The sequence below is a fragment of the Leptodactylus fuscus genome, chromosome 4 (genome assembly GCF_031893055.1).
Source record: "Leptodactylus fuscus isolate aLepFus1 chromosome 4, aLepFus1.hap2, whole genome shotgun sequence".
NCBI classification, from domain to species: domain Eukaryota; kingdom Metazoa; phylum Chordata; class Amphibia; order Anura; family Leptodactylidae; genus Leptodactylus; species Leptodactylus fuscus.
Genome location: NC_134268.1, coordinates 96031873 through 96055519, shown reverse-complemented (window position 1 = coordinate 96055519; position 23647 = coordinate 96031873). Strand labels below are relative to the sequence as shown.

General features: G+C 40.5%; 1 protein-coding gene across 3 annotated transcripts in view; it reads left to right on the top strand.

The window, feature by feature from the left end:
• Nucleotides 1–23647, top strand: part of ATXN1 (ataxin 1) — a 491098-nt gene that overhangs the window by 56242 nt on the left and 411209 nt on the right. For all 3 annotated transcript variants that reach the window (XR_012715457.1, XM_075270820.1, XM_075270821.1), the window contains exon 2: nucleotides 22949–23045. The gene's annotated coding sequence lies outside the window, so the exon portion shown is untranslated. The remainder of the gene's footprint in view (nucleotides 1–22948; nucleotides 23046–23647) is intronic.

The following is a 23647-nucleotide window of genomic DNA, read 5'->3' as shown; positions in this document are numbered from 1 at the left end:
TATGTGTGTCAAAGTCTTTTCACTAATATTTGAACTAAGAATCATATTGTGTGTTTGTAACAACCTGGTAATATTTTATTACAAAGAACTAAACACATTGCTAACAGAATGGCAGCTCCCTTGAATGGCAGAACTAGTGTCGGGGATCCCCCGAATGGAATACCGAATGCATTAAAAAACGGTGAGCAATGTAAGCACACGGATCCCATAGACTATTATGGGGTCCGTGTGTTTTCTGCGCGGTGTCTGCACGAATTATTCGGAGAGAAAAGCAGTTCTTGAAGTACTTTTCTACCTGCATGATTTGTGCAAACACTGCATTATTATAGTCTATGGGGTCCATGTGCTTTCATTGCTCACCACTTTTTAATGCATTCGGTATTCCGTTTGGGGGACCCCCAAGCAGACTCCCCAAATGGAGTACCAAACGCAGATGTGAACCAGGCCTAAGAGCAACTGCATCATAGTCAGTCATGATGCAGTGATCTCCTGAACACTACAGTAATGAACTGACATAACAGCGATTAAGTTGTGTGGGAGCTCTCTGCATCATAACTATGATGCAGTGGTTCCTATTGACACGGCCTAGTTCAGTTCGGGTCCACTGCCCACAAATAGAGCATTTCCCACAGTCGGGACTCAATCTTGTGCAAGGGCCCTAAGGCTAAGGCCCTATGTTGGGAAAATGTGGCATTTTTAGCTGCTGGGGAACCCTACATTTTACAGTACCAATGATATTCTGGAAAATACAGCAGTATGCTTAAAAGTAAGCAAAGAGGACAGAAAAAAAGCCCTATGGCTTGTTTTTAATAGTAAAATCAATGATGACAGATGCCGACAGAATGTGTACACATGACGGATCAGTGTAACAGATTTTGATATTGGCAATGTGAACTCCGTCTAACTCCTCAGTTCCAGTGCCAGCTGCTCGGTCAGCATGGCTGCCTCTCTGAGTTGATGGTGTACTTTGACTTGCTGTTTGAGGGCCAATGATAGGTCTCAGTGGTGACCTCTACACCAATGGCGCGTGACCGACTGTCCTCATCAAAGAGAACAGGCAAATAGCAGTGAGGCAAAACAATGAGCCCCTCCTCAAGGCTTTTTTTGCTTGCAACTTTCTTTCCCATGGGGAAACATTGGTGTTGCAGTAATGCTGCGATTTACTGCAAATAACAAGGCAAGTGCGTGTTGCCATGGAGCCTGAGCAATAATGTTGTAATGTGCCATATGATTTCTGTCTAGGCTGTTAAATGCTCTTCTTCTGTTTCTATTGACTTTTTCAAGGCTGGTGATTTTGCATTTACAAATTGCCTATTCATTGAATTGTTAAGGCACTGCTGTGCGGAGACAAGGTTAATGTAATGAGGGATCGTAGTGACAATTAGCACTGGACAAGCATTGCAAGGTATCAGATCTGTTCTCCGAATTCAGTTCAAGCATACACAAAATTAAGAAACTTCTGTCTTGGCACTTAATTATCACAGAGAGACAATGATGTCTCGTTCATAAGCTCACCTCTCGTTTCTGCTTAATGCTTCCGCTGTGTGAAAGCTAGTGCAAAGTAACATTGCATGAAAGCGGCTGAGAATAAGAAGCTTTTTATCTATTGTCTGTAAAAATGTTTTTCTGTCTGTCTTAAGAATGTGTGTAAGCCCGCACACCACCATAGCATTACACAGCCACATCACAGAGCAATTAAGAAAAGACTCGAGTTCTAATGGACAGAGATCAAAAGATCCTTACAGTCTTATATACAGTAAATGCCTTGTTCTTCCTCACTGCACAAGTTGTAGACGTAGGGCAATACTTACCCAACAAAACTTTCAAGTGTATTTACATCCGTTCGTGTTAGTCGCTTGCAGTATTTTGATTTAAAAAAAAAAAATCCTAAAATGTTCTGATGAATGGGGGTTTCTCGTTTTTTTCTCCTCTTTTCTAGAATAGCTTCCTCAAATTACACCAATAATAAAATTGGTTGTTATAGAAACCTATGTTTGATTGTATGTGCGGCATTTCCTGCCTTTCATGGGCTTGTCGACATAGCAAGTTTGCAGAGTATACTCGTCCTGTGAAACTTTTATTACTATCCTATAAACCAGAAAGATTGCTCAGCTTTGGACAGCCTTCTAATAGTGCATAGCAATTGTCTACACAGAGGTCAATGTAAGAAACTTTCCCTGAGAAATCTATGTATGGGAGCAGTGCTATAAGAATAAGAAAACACAACTAGTTCCTCAATTATGGTTTCTGAGATCTACTTTTGGAGACCAAGCTTGGAAGATTCCTTGTAGAATCATTTTAACACCACAGTTACATGGGAAGAATATGCAAATATGCCTCCCAAGATGTAAAGAGGGAGACAGTGCCTCTGTTATGCCGCCCTCTATGGGAAGCACCCTGAAGCACCTCAGGGTGCTTCCATTAGAGGGCGGCATAACAGGGGCACTGTCTCCCTGTTTACATCTTGGGAGACAGATTTGCATATTTTTCCCATGTTCCCTTGCAGTGGAGCAACTATGGCTCCCCATAATCTCACCACAGTTTAGGCATTCAGTGTTATATATTCCTAGGGATACCTGTTAAGACTTTATGCACATAACCGTAGACAGTGTATGGCTCTGTAAAAAAGGAACGGGTGGCATAGGGATTGGTTTTTGTCTTTTTCACAGACCCATACTCTTAAATGAATGAACTGAGCTGCTGTAACGGAGAGGTATAGGACCTGCTCCATATTTTGCGATTAATTTCTGCAGCCTGAACACTAAACCATGAACATTTATATCGGGCCATAGAAATAAATGAGTCTAAATGCTATTTATTACCTGTGGGGAAAAAATCAGTTTCCCAGCAGTGCCACCACAGGTGAATTTAAGCATTACACAATACCTATGCAGATCAAAGATGTATCTGTAATATGCAAGAAAGGGTAGGTCTCCTGGAGTGAAAGGTGCTCTTTTTAACCACTTTCTACTGTAATAGGTGAGGATCCTAATTCTAATTCAGAATTTTGTTATAGGGTACTGTATATGATAATTGTTTTCTGCACTAGTAACCCTTGTGAGTCCCCATGTAGTGGGCCGCAGCAAAAAGCCGTTGTGGGAAAACCATGGCGGCAACACATCATGGTTTTTCCTACAGCGCTTTTCACAGAAAATCTGCAGAGGTTTCTGTTATATCTAGAGATGAGCGAGTACTGTTCGGATCAGCCGATCCGAACAGCACGCTCGCATAGAAATGAATGGACGTAGCCGGCACGCGGGGGGTTAAGCATCCGGCCGCCGTCAAAGCGGAAGTACCAGGTGCATCCATTCATTTCTATGGAGCGTGCTGTTCGGATCCGCTGATCCGAACAGTACTCGCTCATTTCTAGTTATATCTATAGGGAAACCGCTGGCGTTTACAAAACCGCAATGGTGCGCTGTGCTTGTTTCTCTGCAATTTATGTATGGGATTCGCTAGAATCCCATTCACTTTGTAGAGAGTGTAAAATGTAGCATTTCTGCCATGGCCAAACTGCAACACTTATGCGACGTGAGGCCTCTGCAAAATTTCTGTGAAAAGCACTGCAGGAAAAAGACCGATGCGTTGCGATCTATTTTTCCCGAAGCGCTTTTTTGCTACAGCCCACTACATGGGGGCCTTAGCCTAAAAGGGTTTTCTGGCCTCAATTTTTTTTCATACTGTTAACTTATCCACAAAAGCGGCCATCAGTACATAATATGTGGGGCTCGAAAACCTGGATCTTGTACAGATCAGCTTTTCTTGCAACCTCCATTTGCTGGAAGCTGTGTAGTGGATCGGGAGAACACGCAATCTGCTCCTATTTAAGTAATATGAGTGACACTGCAACTTCTTGGATCACAACTATGCAGTGAACAGGGTTGCAGCGCCATTCCTATTACTTGTATAGAAGCAGCCTGCACATGCTACCAGTCCACTGTACCAGTCTCTAGTGTCAGGAGACTGCTGATCTGTGTGGGTTTCCAGGTGTCAGACCCACACAGATCACATATCCTATAGGTAGGTCAACAGTATGAAAAATCTGTTTGCGGTTGGAAAACCCCTTTAACTAATATTGCATAGCCATAGAAAATATTTTTATTGCTGCAGTTCTCAGAACAGAGTACACGTCAATGGTCAATGATTTTCACATTTAGTAGTAGTACACGACAAGACTTCTGAAGCTGGGAACAGTTGCTAGTACTACAAGTGACAATCATTAACTTGGTGATATGACACCAGAAATAGCACAGGTTACAATACAATCAATAGTGAACATAAACTGGTTAGCGGATGGGCGAGCCCTTCTAATAATTTAGCAGGCTTGGATTCTAGTCATGACATCTCCTGAGCGTCTGTTAGGGGATCCTTGTAAAGTATGAATGGTGATACATAATACAAGAGCTGCGGAATATGATGTCGCTATATAAGGAAGCAAATAAAGAAAGAAATAAACCTATTCGAAATATATGATATCTTTTCAATCTGTGGAGAGATTAAAAAATAAAGACAGCAAATTGATGAGGAGCGCAGCGAGAATCAGAAATATATATATATATATATATATATATATATATATATATATATATATATAGCACATTTATGACATTGGCATTTTGTACTTGGGGACAGGTCCTCTTTAAAGAGAATGAGGCAGTGTTACATCATACCTTGTATCTTTTTGTATAATATGTTAGGTACATAATATGCAAGGCAAAAGAAATGTCTTGCAGACAAAATTACAACTTGCAGCAGCTGAGCCAAACTGTAATATTTGATGTCTTGCCAAGCAGCATGTTCATTTTCCAGTGCCATGACAGTGCACATTCTAGTATTCACTCAATAATGGGTGGAGGGTCTCGGTGTAAATGTGTATGAGGCTCACACTGGCTTCTTATCTTCTCTGAATATCTGCTCTCTGCACATTTCACAATCTGAAGTGTTTTACCACACCTATGATTTGTCTGGCTGTTTAAAAACTTTATGGCTGGGTCTCGCATTGTAAAAACGCAGCATTTTGGCTGTGGCGGAAGTGTTTTACAGTACCTGCAAAGTGGATGGGATTTTGGCTAATCCCATCCACACATGCCAGCGTTTCTGTAGGTATACAAATATATCTCAATAAATTAGAATGTCATCAAAAAGTTTTTTTTTTTTTAGTAATTCAATTGAAAAAATGAAACACATGTATTATATTGTCATTACAGAGTGAACTTTTTCAAATGCTTATTTCTGTTAATATTGATGATTATGGCTTAAAGCCAAGGAAACCCCAAAAGTCATTATCTCAGAAAATTAGAATAATTAACCCAAAACAGCTGCAAAGGCTTCCTAAGCGTATAAAAGTTCCCTTAGGGTGCATGCACACTGAGTAACGCCGGGCGTGTATGAGAGCCGTACACGCCGGCATTACAGCAGACTGCCGAACACTTCCCATTCACTTCAATGGGAACGCTCGTAACAGCGGCGTTTACGAGCGCTCCCATTGAAGTGAATGGGAAGTGTTCGGCAGCCCTGCTGTAACGCCGGCGTGTACGGCTCTCATACACGCCCGGCGTTACGTAGTGTGCATGCACCCTTAGTCTTGTTCAGTAGGCGACACAATCATGGGGAAGATTGCTGACTTGACAGATGTCCAGAAGGCAGTCAATGACACACTCCACAAGGAGGCTAAGCTACCTAAGGTCATTGCTAAAGGGAATTTTCCGGACATACTTTTAATTTGGCCAACATTTCTGTTAAATAATTTTTTTCACAGTCTTACGGTCTTATATAATATTCAAATTTTTTGAGATAATGACTTTTGGGTTTTCCTTGGCTGTAAGCCATAATCCTCAACATTAACAGAAAGAAACACCTGAAAAAATTCACTCTGTTTGTAATGACTCAATATAATATATGTGTTTCACTTTTAAAATTTAATTACTAATAAAAAAAAAACTAAACTTTTTGATGATATTCTTATTTATTGAGATGCACGTGTAATTGAAATGTTGCGATTTACACAAATGCAACGTTTTTCAAAATCACAGCATGTCCACTGCAGATATTTTTCTGCAATATATGGATAAGATTAGCCAGAATTCCACTTTGCAGGTACTGTAAAGCAATTGTTATGTTTACGGTACGTGGGACCCCGCCTTAAGGGAAAAGTAGATGGAGGGTTTATGGGGCTAAATCAATTAATCTTGAGAATTGCTGAAGTTGTCTTCTATAACGTACAGAAATTAATGCAAATCATAAACAAATTAAAATATCAAGTAGGTAACAGTTATAGCAGAGGTAATTCATCTGATTTGACATGTAGCTCCTGCTAAAAATTCTGACTTGTTTCTGGTGCAAGACATTGTGCCAGCAACATGCCAGACTTGATCTTAAGAAATGCTACATCTGTATACTGTATATTCTCATCTAAAAAAACCTGGGCTTTAGGCTACAACAGTATGTACAGTTTTTCCATGCTACTATGTACAGTAACTGGGAAAAGTTCAAGAAATATCTTTAACCCCATTATTACTGTTATGATAGAAAGAATGAATGACTTGCTAAATATTAGGACTGTGCTGGAGCGCTATTTAGGAGATGAGGAAGAGAAAAGCCCCTCTGGAAACAATGATATGTCATCTGATGTTCAGATCTAATTACTTTGGTAATTCCCTTTTGGTAATTCCTTCTTTTACTTTCTGATCATTTATTTAACATACTTTTTGCTGTTAACATAATTTCATTTTTTTTTTTTTTGCCACAACAGAACGCTCTTCATTATCCGATTTTCACTTATCTCTCCTAAAGATGCAAACATATTTTCCTCTATAACTGATCCAAGTAAAATGTTTGACAGTATTATATTTTGTTGCTGCTATCTGTAAGTCTCTGTTCACATTATGTTAGGTGAACATATCTAGCATATGTGCCATATGTGTTGTCTCATTTTCACCCAAAGAAAGCAGAAACCAGTGGAATATGATGACTGTATACATCAGGAAAGAATTGCAACGTCTGGTTGTTGTGAGCTTTCTGAATAGTGCAGATCCATTGGGAACCACAAAATAAGAGCTGTTTAACATACATCACCTTTTTCAGAAAGTGTCTGCAGAATACACAAAACTCTGTTCATGTTTAGAAAAAGGCCATATCACAGTTTTTACATCTACATCCTTTTACTTAGAGACCTATGTAGAAACAAATCAGAGTCGTGTCTGTATGTTTTTATGGATACAACATTTTTGTGGTGTTCAAAAAACTGGACAGAAATGGATTTTTTTTTTTACGCTGATTCCTATATAAGCGAATGGTCAACTGTTGGCATCTGTTTCTTGCACCCATTAAATGGATTTGGATTAAATGAATGGGAAAGACGCAATGTGAAATGGATCCTTAAAGTGACAGTGACATGTACTATACACAGTACAATCATGAGTCATCAACACTTGTATCAGTGAATCTTACAATATACAGCTGTTGGAATACAAAGAATCACAGTGAGCACAGATGAATGTATTGTACAACAGCTTATCCCGCAATGGTTTTGGAAGATGCAGCGTGTCCTCTGCACATATTTTTTCCCAATGTGTGGATGGGATTTGCCACTTTGCAGGGACTGTAGAACAACACTTTCTTTTCCACTGCGGCCAAACTACGACATTTATGCCATTTGGGGCCCTGGGCCTAAGGGTGCTTTCATATAGTGCAATATTAGGAATGGTTCGGGAAGAATAAAGGAATGGTTTCACTTCTCTTTTCTTTTAATCTATTCTTAGTCTTGGCTGCTAACACTGCAGTATATAAGCTTCCATCAAAATGACAAGTGTGGAAGCTTCATCATATGGTCACAGAACTTGGTGACTTTTTCATCTTATGTGTAGGATCCTAGATATAGCATTAATAAACTAGTTACTTATATTTAGGTTTGCATCCTCAAGGTTCTCCATGATATCTAATGACTTTGAAATAAATAAATAAATAAATATATATATATATATATATATATATATATATATATATATATATGTAGTCCATTTTGTGAAATGATGCCTGCCTCAGCTTTGACCTTTGTCTCCAGTGTATTTGCGCTTGTGAATGGCATTGACAAGCATTGTGCAATTCACCATACTTACTGTACAAATTGCAGTTGCTGTTAAGTACATAATTGCAGCTGGAAAAACTGTATTGTAGCCAAGTGTCTGATAGATCAGTATAGTCAATACAGAGCTACACATACATTACCAGGAGTGTTTTATTCAGCGGTGATGGTGATTATGTGTAGGTGTTCATTATGGATGTCACTGGTTGTTAACATTGTTATAATGGGCTTGACAGACTGAGAAAAATTATTTTTGCTAAAAAGATTATTGCTTATGCTATACTGCATAATAGCGGATACACACTGAGCCCACAGACCCCGGTGATTATAATGGGGTTCGTCGGGTGTCCATTGCTTTAAAATTGAAAACAGCTCAGTAAATAGTCTTCCTTTTTTTCATCTGTCAATTTTAGGTAGACATTGTGATGGAGTACCCAATGGATGTAAATGACTTAGGCCTGGTTCACATCTGCATTCAGTATTACATTCGGGGAGTACACTTGGGGACCCCCTGAACAGAATACTAAATGCATTAAAAAGAAGTTAGCTAAGAAAGCACATAGACACCATAGACTATAATGGGGTCTGTGTCATTTACGCTTAGCGTCCACACGAATCATGCGGAGAGAAAAAAACTGCGAACACCACATTTCTCTCTGCATGTTTTGTGCGGACACTACACAGAAAACACATGGACCCCATTATAGTCTATGGGGTCCATGTGCTTTCTTAGCTAACTGTTTTGTAATGTGTTTGGTATTCCATTCAGGGGGTCCCCAAGTGGACTGCCCGAACAGAATATGAAACGCAGATGTGAACCAGGTCTTATTTGACATAGGACATACATAGAGCTGAATTTGTGCAATGCAATGCAGTATTTTAAAATAGTGCTGTAAAAAAAATTACAGAACTAGGCTGCTTTTCTGACTACTATACTCTTTAACTAGAGATGAGCGAACACTGTTCGATCACATAGATATTCGATCGAATATCAGGCCGTTCAAAGTATTCGATTCCAATCGAATACCACAAGGCAAACGCACTAAAAATTCGTATCCCCTCCCACCTTTCCTGGCACTTTTTTTGCACCAATAACTGTGCAGGGGAGTTGAGACAGGAACTACGACAACGGAGGCATCGAAAAAAAATCGGAAAAAGGAATTGGCTGGCTAAATTAGGTGATCTCCAAATTATAAGAATGGTGGATTTAACATTCGGTTAATTTGAGACTATGAACTATGTGACTGTGAGACAGGGATAGATGTACTGGCAGGGTTAGCTAGGGATTACCTTTATTTAGGTGGGAATGTCACTCACCCAGCTCTTTGGGGCTCTATCTGGTTGGGATCCCTGTCAGCTTGCGATATGGCGAGCTGAATTTTTCCCATAGGAATGCATTGACCAGCGTTGATTGGCCAAATGCCATACAGAGTACAGCATTCGGCCAATCAATGCCAGTCACACACACAGCTCTGCACTACACCCAACCATCCCTCTACTTACTCCTCCTGTCACACACACAGCTCTGCACTAAACCCATCCATTCGCTCCATCTACTCCTGCGGTGTCATAGTGGACTTGGTGACACTCCTGAGTCGAAGAGTGGGATCCCCTGAAAGGAGCATTTTTTTCCCCATAGGCTATAATGGGGTTCGATATTCGTTCGAATAATCGAATATTGAGGGGCTCTTCGAAACGAATATCGAATATCGAATATTTTACTGTTCGCTCATCTCTATCTTTAACTGCTTTGCTGTTATTAAGAAGAGAAGCTCCACCATCCCATCCCATCATCAGACAGATCACAACCATGCACCATCATGGAATTCCTGCTTAAAATTGAGGTTAGGAGTATCTTTGGCAGGTGCTCAACCATCTGCATTTCTGGACAAGTAAAATAAGAATAAAACCTCTCCAAAACCTTCCCTCTTTAAGAAGATCTTTGTTTCGGTTTCTTTTGAAGGGATTTTCTGTGTTAATCATATTGCTAGTTATTGTTAGGCTAGGCTATCAATGTCAGATTGGTGGGAGTACTGGTCATATTTGTAACCTAGAAAACCCCTTTAAATCCTAGGTAACCTAACTTGGTTAGTATTGCACAAGCAGTGAGCTGTGGCCAGTACAGGCACATTACACTTTCCGATCAATCCCTTTAAATATGTTTGTGGCCACAGCAACACTTCGAGAGATTTGCTATTTCATTAAATCACTCTATCCAGATTTGCAGGTTGTAGTCATTAGTATAGGACAGTGCATAATAGAGCAGAAACACATTGTAATACTGCATGCTTCAATGATGCTTGGAGTAGCCCATACATTTGCTTGTTACTATGGTGATTTCCCAGACGTAGAGGGCAAGAATGTTTCTAAGGTTTATGAAAAACCTTGACTTTCCAGGAGATATTCTTAGTAAAGGTCATCCGGCTCATAGTGATGCATGTGCTGATCGTTTCGAAATGTCTAGAAATAAAATTATATGTGTAATGCATAGCTGTGTAATACCTTCCATAGGCATTTATTAAGGATCTGTAATGTGTTGGTAGTAACATTAAATAATCGAAAAGAAATTATCCCACCTAAAGTCATAAGGACTGCCCAAATTAACATATAAGAACATTGGTCCATATATCTACAATACACTTGGATCTTTCAAGTCATCAGAGATCGGCGGTAATATATACGTATATAGCTAGAAAGCTAACAATGTGCTGATTGTCAGCTGTACTGGTAAATGCCCAGGTGCCAGACATATCGGTGACGTTAGTTTCGGCACCAATTTTACTCCATTGTCAGAAGAGCTGGCTGTACTGCCGAGCATCATCTCTGAACTGTGAGGATCCCCCATTCAACCCAGACGGTACAAGACTATGGAAGAGACCTGTCAGGGGAGGCATTTCTCACAGCCCAGCGATGATGCTGAGCAGTAAGGCCCGCCCTTTTGACAGGTCCTCTTTAAATGGTCACAACATTTTTAGACAACTTAGTCTCATTAAATAGAGTATGTGATTTTGGAACAAAAGCTAATGCACTTTAATTGTTGCTGTTTTCATCCACAAAAGCCCCTCTAAAGTTCCACTCAGTGTTTCTCTTCCTGCTAATTTGCTGTTCACTCCCTGTTACTAGGGAAGGTTTGACCATTGATATAATTAAGAAAGCAAGATGTATTCACAGTGATTACAGGAGGGAGGGGCTTTCTTCACTCAGTGAAGCTTTTCCAGCTTCTACCTGCATAGAAGATTCTTACAAGTCAGAATGAGTGGAATTCTTTCTGAATAGCTGGTTGTGTTATTACTGATGATGTATTAGTCATAGACTAGACAGTAAGCAACTTTTCTTATTGTGTTCATAGCTCTCTTTATCTGTGTCAGGAATCTTTCCAGCATCATACCCTGTATTTGCAGATTAGTGTCTTTGGATTTCCTGCATTATTGTCTCTTAGGCTTTTCTCAGCTATTTTTTTTTTTTTAAAATATTTTACAGTGATCTTCTGGCAGAAATACATGTAATGAAACCAGTTACTACCAGTAGTACTTAGAATGGATAGAAGAGGAGGGAAGACTACTCCTTATTGTACATACTCCATGCCTTAGATAGACAATCCAAATATGGGGCTATTAGCAGCAAAAAACTGATAGGATACGATGTACAAAAGGCTTAGATAGTCAGAGAACTCACTGCCCATTAAGACTCTACTGATTTTTCATTACTAGAAAAATATAGTTTCATTGTTCCATAAACAGCGCCACATCTGTTCATGGGTTGAATGTGGTATTGCAGCCCAGCCCCTTTCATTTCAATGGAGCTGAGCTGCAATGCCATACTCAACCCATGAACAGATGTGGCACTGTTTCTGAAAGAAGACAGCCCCATTAAAGGGTATTGACAAGTGAATGCTGGAGGTCCAATTGCCAGGTTCCCCAGTGATCAAGAGGCTGAGGTATTGAAAGTGAATGGAGCACCAGTGTGTTTGCATGACCAGTGCTCCACTCACTCCACCTATAGGGCTGCAAGCACTGCCAGAGAGGAGATTAGTCCCTGCAGGACTGTAGGGTTTATGGCTTCCTGGAGTCCAAGAAACACTGCCCTGAAGTATAGACATACACAGATTATATGTGATCAAAAAACAGTGAGTGGAGACAAATCGCTGCTCCACACGCACAAGGGTCAATTTAGTGATCTTTCTCTACGTATTTCTACATTTCACATGTCGCTACAAACTTGTTTTGCAATACACAACAAGACTTCCCGTAATAGTAGGCAAGGATTCATAATTGGCATTCACCATCTTACAGCTGGTCAAGTCCTAATGTCTCACTCTGTTACCCATGCTTTTCAGCAAAGAATCGAAAAGTAGCATGCAATACTAAATTTGCTGTCTTTGTGTGGTTATTTGCTAGACTGCAAACAGACGTCTGAAGACTGTACACTGCCATTAGGAGCTATTAAGATTTCACAGAACCGAGAATTCCAGGCTTAGTATTGTGAAGAATTATACATAATTACTTTATCGCCTCAATGGGTCAAAAATAGTATGAAATTGTATGCAGCTCTTGACATTTTCGCTTTTCAAGTTGCTCCTGCTGCGTTTTTAACCACACAAACGATTGTATTTGATAGTGTGACAGCAAGACATTTTAAAATAATCCTTTGGTCAATTTGTAAAGTAAAGAACATGTTTAGTGAACGCTGTGACAAATGGCTTTTAGCATGAAAAAGGGATAAAGCCATAGAACTTGCTGCAATACCCCTACTTTATGTCAGAGAAGCTTAGTAAAGTGCATGTGAGGATTCACTTTTTGTGTATAGTGGATTTAGCCTAATGGGACGTGTATTCTATCTCTACTAAAATCTGGAGGTGTTACCTATATCCAGAATCAAAATAAAAGTTATTTTTGAGGTGTTTGCTGGTCTATAATGACTCTAGTAGTTTCATTCTACCGGTACTTTGTTCTCCCCTATATTTCTCTTACACACACACACAGACACACACACAGACACACACTTTTTTTTCAATGTTTTTTTTTTTAAACATTTGTAAAAAAAAAAAAAAAATCTCAAGCATTATGATTTTTTTACGGTTTTGTTTATTTTATTTTATTTTATTTATTTTTTTTGAAGATGTATAACATTTTTACTATATACCTATAGAGGAGCCTATGGGGAATTGCTAGAGCATGCTGCATTGAAAACAATATAGAATGCTATAAACAATACCAAATGGCATTCCATATTGCACTATAAACTTAAAAAAAATATATATAGGCTGAAGCCCTATGTTGCGAAAATGCAGCATTTTGGACGTTTTACAGTACCTGCAAAGTCAATAGGATTCTCACTAATCCCATCCATACCCGGCAGAAAAAATTCCACAGCGGAAAAGCAGCATGTCAATTATACCTTCAGAAAGGTTGCCATTTTTGGCATAGGTATAACAAGTCTGATGTGGAAAACTCAGCAAAAACTCAATGGAAAGCGCTGTGTAAAAAACACGATACATTTCTGCTACATTTTTTTTTTTTTTGCAGTGTTTATTGCAGTTTTGTCTAAGGTTGCGGGTATGTACAGTATGGAACAGTCTACCTGTCTTACCTATGCATTATAATTACTACTGGTAGTAACTGGTTTCTTCACATTTAATTCTGCCAGAAGTAACTGTACTGTAAAATAGCAAATAGCAGAGAAAACCTCAAGTGACCATAAAATAAAAGCACCAGGGACAATACACTAAAATTTCAAGTTATGATGCAGTTGAAAAGTTCCCTGGCACAAGATAAGAGAGATCTGAGCATAGCCTGGAAAGCTGCTTACTGTCTATGGCTAATGTCCCATCAATAATAATAATAGCAGCCAGTTAGAGTCAAATACACTCTCTTTGACCTGTGAGAAACTTCTGTGCAGTGTAGAAGCTGGGAAAGCTATGTGCAATCCTCCCCTCTCCATTTACTGTGTGAAGAAAGCCCAGGGCCTCCCTCCTACATTCACTGTGAGGCCGGGGCCTCACGTAACGTAAGCGCTGCGATTTAGCCTCAATGGAAACGCTGTGGTTTTGGAAAATTGCAGCATGTCAATTATACCTATGGAATTGCTGACCGTTTACCTATAAGTATAATGGAACCAGAAAGTCCACATAGGAAACCTTTACGGACTTAACGTAAAAAGCGCTGCCGGAAAAACCACAACATGTTGCTGTTTTTTCTGCATCATTTTTTTGTTGCGGCCTGCTACATGGTGCCTTAGCCTGAGTTGGTCTTGCTTTTTTAAACAATGGATGGACCTTCCCTGGTAGCAGGGAGTGAACAGCAAATTAGCTAGAATGGAGTCACCTAGTAATAGCAACTTTAGATTTTTTGAGGTAGAAAATAGCAACATCTTAAATTAAAGTACATTACATTTTGGCCTAGAATTATATCCTCTATTAAATCAGACCAAGTTGTCTAAAAAGTTAATAACCATTTAGACTATTTTAATAGATCCGAGTGATCACCGTGGTGGTTACTGACTCCTGGGATCCCATTACAATAGCTCAACAGCTGGGATTGAATGTTCTAGTTCTAATCATAACCTTTTAATCCCTTAGTTGTGATGGTCAATAGAAACTGCAACTTAAGTGTATAAAACGGTAAAATACGTTTTAATAGAATTTAGTTTAAAATGCCCCCACAATGCAAAAAATATAATGGCATCACATTTTTCAACCTTGATTATTAAACATGATTAAATAAATAATATTTAAAAAATGTTATCATTAAAAAAAATATTTAATACCACTACAATCATAATGACTAGAGATGAGCGAACACTAAAATGTTCGAGGTTCGAAATTCGATTCGAACAGCCGCTCACTGTTCGAGTGTTCGAATGGGTTTCGAACCCCATTATAGTCTATGGGGAACATAAACTCGTTAAGGGGGAAACCCAAATTCGTGTCTGGAGGGTCACCAAGTCCACTATGACACCCCAGGAAATGATACCAACACCCTGGAATGACACTGGGACAGCAGGGGAAGCATGTCTGGGGGCATAAAAGTCACTTTATTTCATGGAAATCCCTGTCAGTTTGCGATTTTCGCAAGCTAACTTTTCCCCATAGAAATGCATTGGCCAGTGCTGATTGGCCAGAGTACGGAACTCGACCAATCAGCGCTGGCTCTGCTGGAGGAGGCGGAGTCTAAGATCGCTCCACACCAGTCTCCATTCAGGTCCGACCTTAGACTCCGCCTCCTCCGGCAGAGCCAGCGCTGATTGGCCGAAGGCTGGCCAATGCATTCCTATGCGAATGCAGAGACTTAGCAGTGCTGAGTCAGTTTTGCTCAACTACACATCTGATGCACACTCGGCACTGCTACATCAGATGTAGCAATCTGATGTAGCAGAGCCGAGGGTGCACTAGAACCCCTGTGCAAACTCAGTTCACGCTAATAGAATGCATTGGCCAGCTCTGATTGGCCAATGCATTCTATTAGCCCGATGAAGTAGAGCTGAATGTGTGTGCTAAGCACACACATTCAGCACTGCTTCATCACGCCAATACAATGCATTAGCCAGTGCTGATTGGCCAGAGTACGGAATTCGGCCAATCAGCGCTGGCTCTGCTGGAGGAGGCGGAGTCTAAGGTCGGACCTGAATGGAGACTGGTGTGGAGCGATCTTAGACTCCGCCTCCTCCAGCAGAGCCAGCGCTGATTGGCCGAATTCCGTACTCTGGCCAATCAGCGCTGGCCAATGCATTCTATTAGCCCGATGAAGTAGAGCTGAATGTGTGTGCTAAGCACACACATTCAGCACTGCTTCATCACGCCAATACAATGCATTAGCCAGTGCTGATTGGCCAGAGTACGGAATTCGGCCAATCAGCGCTGGCCAATGCATTCTATTAGCCCGATGAAGTAGAGCTGAATGTGTGTGCTAAGCACACACATTCAGCACTGCTTCATCACGCCAATACAATGCATTAGCCAGTGCTGATTGGCCAGAGTACGGAATTCGGCCAATCAGCGCTGGCCAATGCATTCTATTAGCCCGATGAAGTAGAGCTGAATGTGTGTGCTAAGCACACACATTCAGCACTGCTTCATCACGCCAATACAATGCATTAGCCAGTGCTGATTGGCCAGAGTACGGAATTCGGCCAATCAGCGCTGGCCAATGCATTCTATTAGCCCGATGAAGTAGAGCTGAATGTGTGTGCTAAGCACACACATTCAGCACTGCTTCATCACGCCAATACAATGCATTAGCCAGTGCTGATTGGCCAGAGTACGGAATTCGGCCAATCAGCGCTGGCTCTGCTGGAGGAGGCGGAGTCTAAGATCGCTCCACACCAGTCTCCATTCAGGTCCGACCTTAGACTCCGCCTCCTCCAGCAGAGCCAGCGCTGATTGGCCGAATTCCGTACTCTGGCCAATCAGCACTGGCTAATGCATTGTATTGGCGTGATGAAGCAGTGCCTACTTCATCAGGCTAATAGAATACATTGGCCAATCAGCGCTGGCCAATGCATTCTATTAGCTTGATGAAGCAGAGTGTGCACAAGGGTTCAAGCGCACCCTCGGCTCTGATGTAGCAGAGCTGAGGGTGCACAAGGGTTCAAGTGCACCCTCGGCTCTCCTACATCAGAGCCGAGGGTGCGCTTGAACCCTTGTGCAGCCTCGGCTCTGCTACATCAGAGCCGAGGGTGCGCTTGAACCCTTGTGCACACTCTGCTTCATCAAGCTAATAGAATGCATTGGCCAGCACTGATTGGCCAGAGTACGGAATTCGGCCAATCAGCGCTGGCCAATGCATCCCTATGGGAAAAAGTTTATCTCACAAAAATCACAATTACACACCCGATAGAGCCCCAAAAAGTTATTTTTAATAACATTCCCCCCTAAATAAAGGTTATCCCTAGCTATCCCTGCCTGTACAGCTATCCCTGTCTCATAGTCACAAAGTTCACATTCTCATATGACCCGGATTTGAAATCCACTATTCGTCTAAAATGGAGGTCACCTGATTTCGGCAGCCAATGACTTTTTCCAATTTTTTTCAATGCCCCCGGTGTCGTAGTTCCTGTCCCACCTCCCCTGCGCTGTTATTGGTGCAAAAAAGGCGCCAGGGAAGGTGGGAGGGGAATCGAATTTTGGCGCACTTTACCACGCGGTGTTCGATTCGATTCGAACATGGCGAACACCCTGATATCCGATCGAACATGTGTTCGATAGAACACTGTTCGCTCATCTCTAATAATGACCAATATACTAAAGTCAACTTATTATTTCTACCACATAGTAAATTGCTATACTATAACTATCGGATTGCTGGATTTGTGTTCTTTTTTACATCCCTGCCAAAGTATTAAAAGCTAATCTATAAATTATATGTACATAAAAATGGTGCCATTGCTTTATCCTTCAAAAAACAGATATGTCTACACTGAAGGAAAAATAAAAGTTATAGCTCAGCAATGAATAAACAAGAAAAAAAAGTTTGGTCCTTATGGTTTAAAATAGGCTGGTCTTTAAAGGGGTTGTCTACGAATTTTGAAAACCCTGGAGGAGGCCACCAATTTCTATCCTGTGGTCATTCAACCAGAGTCATGTCACTGGTTTCTTTCCTGTTGGTGCTGAGGTCACTGATTGGCTCAAAATTTTTATCAGCCCAGGCACCAGCGCGTTGGATCAGACCGCAGCGGCAGACACAGGAGAGGCAGGGGAGTATTTTTTTTCTATGTTTCCCCTTCCCTGGCCTCCTCCAGGGTTTTTAATTCATGGACAACCCTTTTAAGGGGATAAAGAAGGAAAAATATGAAAGACTTATCCCTCTTTTCTCTTTAGCATCCACTCATGGTTTTCCGTCTAAAAGCTACATCAAAAACTATACAAAAAAAATTATGTGGGAATAATATTTTGAGTTATTATTATCAAATTAAAGTGAAAAAATTGTATTAAAAAAAATCCAGTGACCTTGAACACAATGAAAGTCACAGTTTTCTATAATGTATTGTTTCATGTTATATGAATGTCGATTTCTTAAAAGATATTAGGTTGTCACTTTGATGTTTTCCACGCTTGAAAGTTTCCAGTCTCTTTTTGTTCCTTTTTATCTGTCAAAAAATGAAAAAAGAATTTGTACTTCAGATACCTTTCTTAAATCCACTTGGCGCTTAATTCTGTAACACGTCGATTTACACTCACCGGCCACTTTATTAGGTACACCTGTCCAACTGCTCGTTAACACTTAATTTCTAATCAGCCAATCACATGGCGGCAACTCAGTGCATTTAGGCATGTAGACATGGTCAAGACAATCTCCTGCAGTTCAAACCGAGCATCAGTATGGGGAAGAAAGGTGATTTGAGTGCCTTTGAACGTGGCATGGTTGTTGGTGCCAGAAGGGCTGGTCTGAGTATTTCAGAAACTGCTGATCTACTGGGATTTTCACGCACAACCATCTCTAGGGTTTACAGAGAATGGTCCGAAAAAGAAAAAACATCCAGTGAGCGGCAGTTCTGTGGGCGGAAATGCGTTGTTGATGCCAGAGGTCAGAGGAGAATGGCCAGACTGCTTTCAGCTGATAGAAAGGCAACAGTGACTCAAATAGCCACCCGTTACAACCAAGGTAGCCAGAAGAGCATCTCTGAACGCACAGTACGTCGAACTTTGAGGCAGATGGGCTACAGCAGCAGAAGACCACACCGGGTGCCACTCCTTTCAGCTAAGAACAGGAAACTGAGGCTACAATTTGCACAAGCTCATCGAAATTGGACAATTGAAGATTGGAAAAACGTTGCCTGGTCTGATGAGTCTCGATTTCTGCTGCGACATTCGGATGGTAGGGTCAGAATTTGGCGTCAACAACATGAAAGCATGGATCCATCCTGCCTTGTATCAACGGTTCAGGCTGGTGGTGGTGGTGTCATGGTGTGGGGAATATTTTCTTGGCACTCTTTGGGCCCCTTGGTACCAATTGAGCATCGTGGCAACGCCAAAGCCTACCTGAGTATTGTTGCTGACCATGTCCATCCCTTTATGACCACAATGTACCCAACATCTGATGGCTACTTTCAGCAGGATAATGCGCCATGTCATAAAGCTGGAATCATCTCAGACTGGTTTCTTGAACATGACAATGAGTTCACTGTACTCCAATGGCCTCCACAGTCACCAGATCTCAATCCAATAGAGCATCTTTGGGATGTGGTGGAACGGGAGATTCGCATCATGGATGTGCAGCCGACAAATCTGCGGCAACTGTGTGATGCCATCATGTCAATATGGACCAAAATCTCTGAGGAATGCTTCCAGCACCTTGTTGAATCTATGCCAAGAAGAATTGAGGCAGTTCTGAAGGCAAAAGGGGGTCCAACCCGTTACTAGCATGGTGTACCTAATAAAGTGGCCGGTGAGTGTAAGTGTAAAGATGTATCCACTTATTAACTAGTGAGAGACAAGTGGGATCCTATGAGGTCTTCAATATTACCAGTACAGGCTCACAATGAATACAGACACAATGTAAGATCCTTCCAGGCACAAAAGATGCTTGGAGATGCATATTATGTCTAGAAGAGCAATATGGGAATATGAGTGCTGAATGCTGACATTCAACATTATCTATTCAATGGTTTATAGCTTTACAAATGCAATTAGCCTAGGAAAATAAGTACAAGTCACGTTCATTGCTGTGAAGGTAGGGTTTTTTTTAAATGTAATATCTATCTATCTGTCTATCTACACACATAGTAAGTGACCATCCTGTTAATGAATGAGGTTAACATAGGAGTGTCCAACCTCTTCAAGTTAAAAGTTGGTAATGACTGAAATGATCCTGCTATACAATAGAAGCAGGGGCAGACAAAGGTAGCTGAGGACAGTGCAAGAACAGCTATAGGCCCCTTGTTTTCTAATATCACAGCAATGAACACCCCCTTATGTCTCTCAACAATCCACCATTAAACGTACACCTAAGAGGGGTATAACAAATAACCATGGGGTCCCATAACAAAATATGTAATGGGTTCGTACTCTGCCTTCCGCAGCAAAATCACAACATGAACATATATAATATCTTTTGTCTCTGTTATGCACTTGGATCATGCAATACAGGGATATTACACACAGTGATGTCACGGTGCAGATGTAATTGCACAGTGATGTCACAGTACTGGAAAAATGTCCACAGGGACATTATACACAATGAGGTTACATTACAGTGATGGCAGTATATGGACATGGTGATGTCACAATACAGGGATGGAGATATGACAGCAAAGCACAAAATTATTGGAAATAAAGAGGTCGTCATGTACATTGTGGCATCATAGCATTGAACAAATGAACACATGGTACAATAATGTTAGAAGCATTCATTATGATACCACAGTACAGAAATAATGTTTTAATGGCATAGTAAAGGAATAATGGAAAAAGTGGATAATACACGCAGAATGAGTTACTATGGGGCCGCAGTTGAAACTTTGGAATTGAGCCATATTCAGTTTTCCATCCATAAGATACCATTAACTTTATAGTATTGTTAGTTTCAGTGTCACATGTGCCTTGAAACTAAGGTGTACTGCAGCAGGAGTCCCAAGAATGAGTATGATGAGAACACGGACTCCTCGATTAGTCTATTGGAATCCCATCCACATATTGCAGCAAAATATGCACAGCAGAAATGTGATTTCCATAACCATTGTGTTTTTGGTTATACCTATGGAAATGCTGGCAATTTTCCTATAGGTGTAATTGAAGCAAAAAGTCTGCAGCGGTTTTTCCCCTAGCGCTTTTTGCAGCGGTCCGCTACAGGGGGCCTTAGCTTAAATCACTAAGAACCATTTGGTGCTTTAGAGTCCCAAATTCACTTGCCATGTTCCCTTTAAACATTTAATTTGCTGAGAATTCTGACTGGAATAGCGGATCGTGTTTAGAGGAGCTCAGTTTTGATCAATGGAATATAATGATATTGTTGTCTAGAATAAGAACTTGTATAACTATGGTATTCTGTAAGGGCGGCTCCATTCCTAGCTCACCCAGAAAGGTACAAATGGCAGCATTCCAGCTAATACATTATATTCTGAGAGAGCTCAATTCAAACCCATTTTATTAAGTCATCATCCTGTAACCCATCTGTCTAAAACTTGAGTGTTTCCATATCCTGCAATTCACAGTCAGTAAAAATTTCATTTCAGGATTCAACACATACAGCAAGTAGTTGAAATACATTTATCATTCATTAAGCAGTTCCTTATACCTCTTTACACATATTTTAGGTGCTCTTTTATCACTTTTTTTTTTCATCCAGATAGCAGATCCATTTAAAGAGCAACTGTCACCATGTCTGAAAAGTCCAATGACATACATCTTCAGTCACCCTGAGTATTTTGGTATGTTGTTTATTCAAATCTATTCAGCTATTTCAAATATATAATCCCTTTTAGGCCGAGGCCCCACATTGCGTAAATGCAGATTTTTTTGTTATAGATTTTGCTGCAGTACTTTGAGCCAAAGAATGGCTATAAAAGTAATGGGAAATATATAAAGTGTTCTTATGCTACTTCCATCTGCTCAATAAACTTAGACTTTAGCTCAAAAAACCGCAGCAAAATCTGCAACAAAAAAGCTGTGTTTCCTCAACGTGGGGCCTCAGTCTTATTGTTGATATAAATTAAGGTATTCTAACTAAGTGGTCGGTAACACTCTATATATAGCACACAGAGACCCCACACCCAGAAAAACCACAGTGTTACTGCCTATGTGGCTAGTATACCCTAATTTACATCGACACTAAATGGATTATATCTTTGGAATGGCAAACGGGTTTGGATAAATAAAACCAATATGTTGACAGCACTTATGATATAGGTCATAGGGCTTTTCAGACCTTCCATTGATTTGAAAGATGAATTTATAACCTAGTACTAGTATTCCACATCTATCCAGAAACTCAGAAACTGATCCACTTTTCTTTCGGCAATGATCACCATCCATTTGCATCTGTTCTTTGAATGCGTTAAAGGGGTCCTATCATTAAAACTCAATTTTTTCTCACTAACACGTCGGAATAGCCTTAAGAAAGGCTATTCTTCTCCTACCTTTAGTTGTCTTCTCCGCGCCACTGTTCGGTATAAATCCCGGTTTTCGTCAATACGCAAATGAGTTCTCTTGAAGCACTGGGGGCATCCCCAATGATGCGAGAGAACTCTTCAGCGCCGCCTCCATCTTCTTCAGGAACGTCTTCTTCACGCATCTACTTCCGGAGCAAGCTTCAAACTTCTAGGCCATTTTCTTGTGGCTGGTGGGCATGCGCAGTCGGCTTTGCCCTAGGCCCGAGGCCTAGAAGTTTGAAGCCTGCGCCAGAAGAAGACGTATGAAGAGGATGTTCCTGAAGAAGATGGAGGCGATGCTGGAGAGTTCTCTCGCAGCATTGGGGGCACCCCCAGTGCTGTTTGAGCGCTGGGGCCAGCCCCCAGTGCTGTAATAGAATTAATTTGCATACCGACGAAAACCGGGATTTATACTGAATGACGGCACGGAGAAGACATCTAAAGGTAGGAGAAGAATAGCCTTTCTTAATGATAGGATCCCTTTAAACGGATCTGCTGAATGTATGTAAAAAATGTGAACTCAATGTACCATTGTACTTCCAATGTTTTATATGAGGAGATGAATGCTATGGATTTTTGTATACTTCTGTTTAATACATTACTGCATTTAAGGGGTTGTAACTCAGATAGGAGTACTGTACAGTAGTTCAATTGGAATATGCCAATATAATCAGGTGTTAAATAACATTGTGTGATTAATATTATTATGGCTATTACTACTATTATTATTACTGTTGTTAGAAAATGTAATAATACTCATTTTTATTATGTTTTTTTTTTCAGTAAAAAAGGTCAAGAAATTGGAACAATGTTGCAGGAATAGCCAGGAAAGATGATGCTGTGGACAATAAGAATGATGGTCTTAAGAATTAAAATTTTGGTAAGCAAATTTAATTCTTCTTATCAAAAATATCTGTTTTAACATATATTTAACATAGGGGTTATGAATTGCCGATACAGAATTTTTCACAGAACTGCCATGAGATTGTAAGACTTCTGTTTCGGTTTGCTCCGCTGATGCTACTATTTTTAGTTATACATTGAACCCTGCTCTGCTCTTGCTGCCTGTGTTTGAGTGGGGTCAGTCACGTGATGGATAGTTGGAGCAGACTGACACCGAGGACTTCCAATCCCTTGACCTACTAGGGAACTGGTATCTATATTAGTAAGCTGACCCTACTGGTGCAGTGTATACAATGCAGAAACATTTTCCTTCCCATATAACCTCTTTAATAATTCTAATAAGTTCTTTATAGTGCATACTGAAGGCTATAAATATATTGATTCCAAATGTTAGCTAAATAAATATTACTAAAAATAATCAAAAAGTGGTTATGCTTATAAATACCAACAATATATCACAGTAGACCAAAAATAATGACATTTCCAAAGTTTGTACACAGCCATGATGTCAACAGTAGGTGGTTCATAGGTTGCCATTGCACCTGAGCCTAGTAATTTATGTATTCTAATGGGATTTAA